Source organism: Chiloscyllium plagiosum, unplaced genomic scaffold, assembly GCF_037043375.1.
Source record: "Chiloscyllium plagiosum isolate Xiang-an unplaced genomic scaffold, Cpla_swu_hap1 HiC_scaffold_39, whole genome shotgun sequence".
NCBI classification, from domain to species: domain Eukaryota; kingdom Metazoa; phylum Chordata; class Chondrichthyes; order Orectolobiformes; family Hemiscylliidae; genus Chiloscyllium; species Chiloscyllium plagiosum.
The window spans coordinates 39,367,234-39,375,199 of record NW_028270177.1 but is presented as its reverse complement, the minus strand read 5'-3'; positions in this window follow the sequence as shown (position 1 = coordinate 39,375,199).

Here is a 7,966-nt window from a genome sequence, read left to right as displayed (position 1 = left end):
CAAAATCGAGACTAAATCAATAGCAAGAAGTGATATGGGAGGGTGCGGGTGGAAGGCAGAGAATGTGTTTGTATAGAATTGAGGAACTGCAAAGAGAAAAAACAACCCCAATGGAAGTTATGTACAGACCTCCAAGCAATCGTCAGTATCTGGGGGAGAAAATAAATCCGGAGATAGTTTGAGAGGGAAAAGCTTGAATTGGATGTAATGGTATTATAATGGAGTGAAGGAGAGTACAATGACATGAGGGAGAATCAGGCCAGAGTTGATTGGAAGGGAATCAAGCAGAGAAGACAGTAGAGCAGCAAGGGCAGGGGTTTATGGGGTCATTTGGGAGGCACAGCAGAAATTCATCCCTAGGAAGAAGAATCAGACTAAAGGGAGGACAAGCTGACCATGGCTGACAAGGGAAGGCAGGAACACCATGAAAACAAAGGAAAAAGTACATAATGTGGTGAAGATTAGTGGGGAGCCAGAGGATTGGGAAGACTTTAAAACCAGCAGATGCTAACTAAAAAAAGCAATAAGGGGAGAGAAGCTGAAACATTAAAGTAAGCTAGCTAGTAATATAAAAGAAGATTGCAAGAGTTTTTTAGATATAGAAAAGGTAAGAGAGAGGCAAGAGTGGACACTGGATTACTGGAAAATGAGCTGGAGAAGTAGTAATGGGGAGCAAAGAAATTACAGAGGAACTGAATACATACTTTGCATTAGTCTTCACAGTGGAAGACACCAGTAGCAGACCAGAACTTCAAGAGAGTCAGGGAGCAGAGATGAGTGCAGTGGCCATCACTAAGGAGAAAGGGGCTAGGGAAGTTGAAATTTCTGAAGGTAGATAGATCACCTGGACTGGATGGACTGCAGCTCAGGGTGCTGAAGGGAAGAGCTGAGGAGATCTTTCAGAAAAAAATCACTGGAAGGTCCCAGAGGACCAGAAAATGGCTAACATAACACTTCACTTTACAAAGAGAGAGACAGTGAGAAAGAGAAGACAGGAAATTATAGCAAGGATGAGAGGATGAGACTGTGGAGTACTTAGAATTACATAATAAAATAGGACTGAGTCAGCATGGCTTTATCAAATAATGCCTGACAAATCTGTTCGAATTCTTCGAGGAGATAATGAGCTAGTTAATCACAGGTCAACCAGTGATGTGATTTATATGGATTCCCAGAAAGGAGGCTGCTAGATAAGACAACAGCCCATGGGTGTTTGGGGCAAGGTAAAGACATGGATACTGGATTGGCTCACTGGTAGAAAACAAGGAATGGGATTAAAGGGGTCTTTTTCAGGATGACATCCGGTGAGTAGTGGAGTTCTGCAGGGACAGCTATTCCCATTATACATTAACGATTGAGACAAGGAACTCAGTGCATTGCTGCTAAGCGTGCAGACGACACAAAGATGGATGGAGGGTCAGGATATGTTGATGAGACAGGGAATCTGTAGAAGGACTTGGACAAGCACGGAGAGTGGACAAAGAACTGGCAGATGGAAGACAATGTGCGATATTGAGAGGTTATGCACTTTGGTAGAAAGAATACAGGCACAGACTATCTTCCAAATGGGAAAAGACTTCGGAAATCTGAAGCACAAAGGGATACAGTAGTCCAAGTTCAGAATTCTCTTCAGCTTAACATGCAGGTTCAGTTGGCAGTTAGGAAGGCAATGCAATGTTAGCATTCATTTTGAGAGGGCTAAAATATAAGAGCAGAGATGTACTGCTGAGGCTTATAAAGCTCTGGTCTGACCTCGTTTGAAACACTGTGAGCAGTTTTGTGCCCCTTATCCAGCGAAAGATGTGCTGGCTGAGGAAGATTTCTAGAGGAGGTGCACAAGAACGATCCTGGGAATGTAGGGTTTGATGAATTAGGAGCGGTTCAGAACTCTGGGTATGTACACAAGAGAATTTAGGATGAGTGGGGATCTGATTGTAATTTACAGAAATACAGAAAGGCCTGAATAGAATCGTCATGGAGAAAATGTTTCCATTATTAGGAGAGACTAGGAGCCAAGGACACAGCCTTGTGAAGGTATGACCCTTTACATCTAAGATGAGGAGGAAGCTCTTCGGCCATCTGAGTAGGGAGCTTGATAGGGAAATGGGAAATAACATTACTCTGGGTTCACATCTCATCCAGACAAAACGGGATGAACTGTGAAATAAGTTGGAATAGCCTCAGTCAGTTCCAAATGAACTGGGCCTACAATACAAAACTAGCATTGCCCAACAGAGTGTGGCTGGTGGCAAAAGAAATTTAACACTAAGCAGGTACACACGATGTCTCTGAGAGATGGAGGCAGAAGGGTCTGCTTATTTCAAAGAGTGGGCATGGTGGAGGGAAGAGTGGATGATCTCTTTTTATTCATCCTGGCCACCTGAACGAGGTACCATTTAATTATTCAACACAATGTCTTCAATAAGGTGGGTTAATTGGGTGGAGGCAAGGTCTCCTGCTCATACATCTGTCCCCTATTAAGGCACAACATCTTCAGGTGTGAGAAGGGAAGGTGAGAGGAATCACACTGACATTACCACAATCCACAGCATCAGAAAGTTTCAGAAAATCCCCAGGTCACCTTAACTTTCCAAGTGAAGAAAGATAGTTTATTATAAAAGCCATGACAATGCTGAAGTACAGGTGACTGTCTTTCACCTCCATCTCCTCAATGTTCATTGCATCCCGACATTTTAATAACAAATTCTCTCAATTTGGAGTTTGAAAAATGCTTTCAGTAATGACTTTAAATGTCCATTTTCTATTTTATCAGAATTGGATGTGGTTTTTGATGTGCAGCGCTGCACAATGAATCATGTGCTGACTCCTGTGGTTCCGATCGTGTATGATGTCGTCAATGTGAATCTCGGACAGGGGTACAGTAACAACACTGGAAAGTTCACAAGTCCCAAATGTGGGCTGTACTTTTTCAGTTACTCTTCACTGCCAGGGAAGGGGCTGAAGACAGATGTGGCCCTGATCATGAACAATAAGACAGTCAGTGTAATCCCGAGCATCCTTCCAAGTAGCAATTCACAGCTGTCAGCCAAAACTGAGCTCCTGAATCTTCAGAAAGGAGACCAAGTGTGGGTCAAGCTAGTTTCTGGGAATCTCTGGAGTCGAGATGGATCATTCAGCTTCCAGGGATTTATACTGACTCATTTTGTTTAATAATGGATTGGAAAGATTGAGAAAAATGCTTCACTTCAGTGTTGGTGGGTCAGAAGCTTTTGCCACAAATTGGTCAATATTTTCTGACCATCCTGCCAAACCTTACCAAAACAGCTCACCTATAACAAGCTAACCGACACCAAAGTGGAAAATCTATCCTGATTATCTCTGAGAATAACATTTGATTTCAAGAGAATTTATGAATTAACAAATGCTTAATATCTGCTATATAGCATGCTTCAGGAACTTATCCTGTTAACAAATATCTCTTTAGATAATGGCACAGACAGTAAGGGAGACACTGAAAGACAGGGACTAAGAAAGAAGGTCAGACCGAGGGAAAGATATAAGAACATAAGAACTAGAAGCAGGAGGAGGCAATTCAGCCCCAGAACCTGCTCCACCATTTGATACAATCATGGCTGATCTCATCTCAGCCTCAACTTGCCTGCCCACTCTCCATAACCCGCCACCCATTATTAATTAGCCATCTGTCTATCACCTCCTTAAATTTACTCAATGTCCCAGCATCCACCACCCTCTGCAGCAGTCAATTCCACAGATTCATGATCCTGTCAGAGAAATCAATTCTCCTCTTCTGTTTTAAATCTGTTCAATTGGTTGAAGCAAACTCAGTTTTGAGATGGTGGAGATGCAGATCCCAATGCAAAAAATATATCACAATGAAAAGCTTTGAAAGTAAGTTCTCCATGTGGGAGCTATACCGAGAGAAAAAGTTGTAGAATTGACACCATGCTGGTAAAGCTTATGGCGAATCCACATTCGCATGTGGTGTCAAAATCTGTTCACAACAAAGACACATTTATATGTAAACACCAGCTTTCACATATTGAATTCTCCCATTTAAAGGGCCAGGTCAAAGGTTTGGTGTTTGCCTAATGATTCTCACGCCTGTCTGTATGGATATGACAATTTAGAATAATGCAAGTAGTTCTATGAATCAGATCTTTCAATAAAGCTTTTCAGTGAATCTTCTTTCACACACAGACACATCCCCTTCACACACACACACACACAGACATATATCTCCCAACACACACATACACACACACAGGTGCATCCACTCCACCCACACACACACACACACAAACACACACTCGTTCCCCAGGTACACACACACAGACACAGATATATCCACTGCCCCCCCGACACGCACGTAAACCCCCAACACACAGGCACATGCATTCACACCACCACAATGCATATGCACGAGTACCCCCATCACACACACAGACACATCCCCCCTGAACACACACACACGCGCGCACGAATCCTTGACACATGCAGACACGCCCCTGACACACTCATGCAAATGTACCCTCCCCCTACGTACACACGCATCCAGATGTGCCCCTCTGTCACACAGATGCAGATGTGTCCAGCCTGACACACTTGCAGACATGCCTCCACTCCCGACACACACACACCTACACACACCCCCGCGCACACACGTCCCCCTCCAACACGTACGCGTGCATGCAGATGCACCACCCTGACACATACACATGCGACTCCAAGACATGCACACACATGTCCCCAATAGATAAACGCCCCACATGTTACGAAGATGGGGTGTACTGTACCTTTAAGAAAGTTAAAAGCTAGCAGAACGACCTGACAACACCAAGCCTTCTGAACAAGATACAATGTCACCTTTTGGTCCAGCAGCGAGTGTAGCTGGTTGCCTGGAGACACAAAAACAAATTTGAATTCAGCCAATCAAGTTTAAATGTTACCCCAAAAAATACCAAACACCAATCTAGTGTGAATTGACAATTTAATATTGACAATATTAAAAACCACTGACACAATCCAATGCTTTTGGGGTATAAGATTGGGGAAAATTGAACAGTTGAGAGAGAATTCCAAAAGACCAACAGATGCAGACTGCCAGAAACACAGCTCTCTTAAAGGTACCTTTATTAATCAATGACCTGTGAACATAATCCCTCAGAAGAAAAGAAGACAGAGGAAGATACGAAAAGAAGATTCGAAGGCTGGCTGGTTTTGAAATTTGGTGATAAATCTTGATCAGGAGTTTATCGTTCAAGTATTATAGAAGGGAAAGTAAAAGATAGGTTAGAGGAAGGAGTTGTAAATAGTTAAAAATCACACAACACCAGGTTGTAGTCCAAAAGGTTTATTTGGAAGCACGAGCTTTCAGAGCACTGCTCCTTCATCAAGTGATCACAATCACCTGATGAAGGAGCGGAGCTCCGAAAGCTAGTGCTTCCAAATAAATCTGTTGGACTATAACCTGTTGTTGTGTAATTTTTAACTTTGTACACCCCAATCCAACACTGGCGTCTCCAAATTGTAAGTAGTTGTGAGGTAATTATTCTCTGTTATACTTGAAGAAATAAAGTTGTTATTTTTACTTTAAATAATGACCTTTGGGATAGCTCTTGACCTCTCAAATTTTCACAGATTACTGCACGGGATATAGCCTTTCTGGGTTGCAGGTTTATATTAAGCAGGGAGGTTTACCTGTGTCGGAACAGTTTCGGGGCTTGTCGTCGGGTTTTGAATGGTTTAGGGGGCTTTTGTCCGCGATTTGAACAGTTTTGGCCTTGGGATTGTGATTTGAACAGATTTGAATAGATTTGGGGATATGAAACATCCCAGCAGATTTAAACATCTGCAGGTAGGGTCCTAGTCTTTAAATAAAACGTAGGTGATACAATTTGTTTGCTTTCAGTGATTTGTGGTTGGTTACATTAAAAGTGAGAGAAATGGCTCTTAAAATTGCTAAAGTGGTTCTGGGATTTGAAGATAATTCTCAAATTTTGCCAAGAAAGTTTAGAAGGAAAGAAAAAGGTCATAATTCTAGAATTAGTGAAAAAGTTAGATTTGGGTTTAACCAAGGACAAAAGTAAACCTGAAATTGTAAGGGAATTTCTCAAACGGGTAGGTGTGTCAGAGAAACAGACAAGTGCAGTAGAGGGAGAAAAACTTCAATTACAATTGAGAAAAAGGGAGTTAGAAGATAAATAAAGGGAGAGAGAGGAGAGAAAGAGAGGAAAAGAGAGAGAGGGGGGGGGTCTTGGCTGAGCAAGGAGAGAGAATTTGAACTTGAGAAGTTGCGATTTAGTCAGCAAATTCAAGTTAACAGGATAGAGATTAAAAGAGAAGGCAGTGATATATACAAATATGTCAAAATTTTGCTACATTGTATTGATAAAGATGTTGAAACCTTCCTTATTTCATTTGAAAAATTGGCTACGCAGATGGAGTGGTCCGAGGATTTATGGGTAATGCTAGTTCAGACTAAACTGATAGGCAGAGCTAGTGAGGTATTTGCCGCGCTGTCAGATGAGGGGGTTAATAGATTATGAAGAGAATAAACAGGCTATTTTGAGTGTTTATGAATTGGTACCAGAAGCATGTAGACAGTGGTTCAGAAACATAAAGAAGGAACCAGGTAAGACTTAGATTGAGTTCAAAAGAATTAAAAATAGTCATTTTGATTAATGGGTGCATGCTTTGCAAATAGATAGAACCGTTGACGCTCTAAAGGAGATTACTCTGCTGGAGAAGTTTAAAAACTCACTTCCAGAGATGGTAATAATTCAGGTGGAGGAATAGAAAGTTCAGGAAGTGAGAAGAGCAGCAGAATTAGCAGATGAATTGGTGCATAAGAGGGCAGTTAACAGTCAAGCACATTGCTGTGGGTTTGGAGTGGAGTCACATGGAGGCCAGACCAGGTAAGGTTGGCAGTTTCCCTTTCTAGAGGACATCAGTGAATCAGATGGATTTTTCCAACAATCAACAGGGATTCATGGTTATCATTAGACTATTAATTGCAGATTTTCAATGAATTCAAATCCCACAATTTGTTACAGTGAGATTTGAATATTACTCAGGTTTCTGGATTAAACAGTTTAGTGATAATACCACAAGGCTGTTACCTTCCCTTGTCAAAGACAATTTGGGATGGACAATAGATGCAATCCAAGCCAGCAGTACAGACAATCCCATGAACCGGGAAAATAAGAATTCCAAAGTTTTCGGGATTTGGTGACGGATGGTATGGCCACCAATAGTGGAATGATGGACATTGTGGATGGAAAAGTAGCCAGGATAGGAGGAGTGCAGAGATCCCGGACGGTTGTAGAGTTGGAAAAGATTACAGACACCATGGAACGATTTGAAAACAATGATGAACATTGTAAGATCAGGCATCACCAGACACTGAGACAATGGAAGCGAACAAGTGGGAGATGGGTAAACAGAGCTCAGTGCAAGTTAGGACACAAGTTGTTTATAAGCAATTGAGCAGTTGCCTTGTGTGAATCCATGAGGTGAACCTTTAATCTGATGCAGCCAGCAGACTGCACTGCTCACATGGAGGGTAGTGTGAAGAGTTTTGGTCGAATGAGGTCTGTAAATCACATCTCCAGTCCTCCTTTCACTTTTGCAGAGTTTGACTACTTCTTAGCAAAGGCTTCAGTATAATCTTCCACTCAATTAAACAGCCAGATGAGAAGTACAAAGCTCATCACAATACCATGGGACAGGCAATGTGGATCAGTGGGACTTTTGCTGCCCAGGTTATTGAACATCTGAATGTCCTGATGCTATCATCACTCTCACTCTATCTAAAGTCATCTTAAGTTTCGACCTTGTTTCCATTGAAATTCAGGACTTTGGATCAGCAATAAATGCCATGTTACAGGAATCTCTCTCTCCCTAAACATGAACCCTAGGATCACAACTGACAGCCACGGTTTATTCCAGTTGTTAGTATTCACTCAGAGATATTGCATGTAGCTTT